Here is a 2,220-nt window from a genome sequence, read left to right on the forward strand (position 1 = left end):
TGTAATTCAGGTCTGTAATCTATGTCCACAAAATGCTCCAGGAAACTGGCCTTCTACCTTCTGTGGATTACAAGAACACAGCCTCAGGGGCAGCATAATAGATCAATTAATTCCTTGCTTGTCAGATCCCTTTAGTGGATTTCCTTGAAAAAGTAGAATCCACACACATATATAGATACTGCAGGTATAACCCTAGGAGATAAAATTCCCTTTTTTTCTTTTCCTACCCTCAGAACAGAAGAGCAAATAAGAGTTATGTAAAATTCAACCCAACCCCTTTAAACAATGTGTATAGATTACATTAAGTGAGAATTTTTAATAAAAACATGTATTAAAAGTAAATCTATAGCAAATAATGGAATGGAATAATAACACATGGCACCTATAGGGAAACATGGAAAATATTTGTTGTATGCTGAACAATCTGTGAAAGTAGAAGTACAATATGATCACTTCATCAAATATATATGCATGTGGACAGAGATTAAGAGGTGATATGCCAATAAAATAGATATTGTGTGAAATTGTGAAAAAAAAAATTCAACCCAACCCAACCAAAAGTTGAGTACTATTAATCAATAATCTCTGGAGTTTATTTTAGGACCACAGGTAGAGACTGTTATAAATGAAGCACTGTCTAATAGGCCCACCCAAGGATTCTCTGACTTTGGACCTTTTGTTTGGATTTGTTACTTTCTATTGGTTAGAGTATTTTACTACTTTCTAAGGTCACATGAGACATTATTGAGTTTTGTATATGATTTCATGGTTCTCTCCACCATTCTTTTATTCAGTTACTATAAATACTTCTGTTCCTTCTTTTTTTTGAAAACAGTTTCACCCGTCTTGTTTGTTCATTAATATGTTAAATAAATCTTTGATGTGTGCTCATTTTCGAAAGTCATGTGTTTAACCTTTAAAAACTATATCTTTACAAAATTGAAGGGTTGAAACAGTAATGTATAAAGACATTTTGACATATGTTATTACATATATATATATGCCTATATGAATTCTTATAGAGTGTTCTAATATATTGGGTTTTAACCTATTCACAAGCTATAAATAAAGCAAACTATTTCATTTTGTCTCTAGAACTTTAGTTTGGTAATTTACCTGGCTTTATACTTTATGGTTGTAAAAATGATATATTTTGCAATGTTGAGACTCAAAGATTCCCTAGATATATAATTCCCTCAATTTATGCAGTCCACTAAAAAATTAAATTTCCCCCCTGAAGCTCTTTGAAAAATTGCTGTATTTTTTGTGCACACAGTAGTCCCCAACCTTTTTGGCACCAGTGGCCGTTTTCATGGAAGACAATTTTTCCAAGGACCGGGGCAGAGTGGATAGTTTTGGGATGATTTAAGGGCATTACATTTATTGTGCACTTTATTATTATTACATCAGCTCCACCTCAGGCATTACATCTCAGGGGTTGGGGACCCCTGCATTAAAGAACATTGAAAAACTAGCAGTTATCTATCTTATGCAATTAATTGCATATAAAAACTAGATATTACCATTATGATCCCTATTGTAAATAGCCATTTTTAAAAAGTATAATTTATAAAGATCACTTTGCATACTTATTTAACTTTTAATTGAAATTTTAAAAGTTGGTCTGTTATTTGATTACACTCATTTTATACACAAACTTAGTAAGAATTTTATTTTTGTAACTTGATAGCTATGGTGATTAATCACTGAAGAATTAACTATTTTAAAATTGTATTTTGAGTTTATGTGATCTAAAAATGATGTACTGATAAAGGTAGCAAGTCCTCTTAAAGAAAACAAAGCATTATATAATTTTAACTGAGGATGGGAGTTTAGAGGTAATTCAAAATTTCAAGAACTGTACATTTTACATCTAAATCAAGTGTTTGGATATTAAAATTCACTGGCTCGGGGAAGTCTGTCAAGATGCACAGAAACTTCCCTCTCAGATTAGGAGGGCCATCCTAAGAACAGGGCTGACTCTTAGAGAGGACAGTTTAGAATTAAAAGTAAATCATTGGCTTTTGACAAAATCTTATTTCTAAAAAACAAAACAAAACAAAAAGTCAAATAGCTTGAATGCGTGTGTGCACATGTTTTAAAAGTAATGCTGATGAGCCAAAAAGTGAATTTACATAAATATTTTGATGATTTTTTTTCCAACTCCAACTTTGTTTAAAAGGAAAATACATTGTAAAATAGAGTCTTTCACGGCATTTA

At 31.5% G+C, this 2,220-nt stretch overlaps 1 non-coding gene across 1 annotated transcript; it reads left to right on the plus strand.

The window, feature by feature from the left end:
• The first annotated feature begins 1,869 nt into the window (after positions 1-1,869).
• LOC130834229 (small Cajal body-specific RNA 11) lies at positions 1,870-1,997 on the plus strand. Its single transcript, XR_009048615.1, has one exon. It is a non-coding gene; the product is annotated as a small Cajal body-specific RNA 11 (non-coding RNA).
• Positions 1,998-2,220: the final 223 nt, after the last annotated feature.

The sequence above is a fragment of the Hippopotamus amphibius genome, chromosome 12 (assembly GCF_030028045.1).
Source record: "Hippopotamus amphibius kiboko isolate mHipAmp2 chromosome 12, mHipAmp2.hap2, whole genome shotgun sequence".
Lineage (NCBI taxonomy): Eukaryota > Metazoa > Chordata > Mammalia > Artiodactyla > Hippopotamidae > Hippopotamus > Hippopotamus amphibius.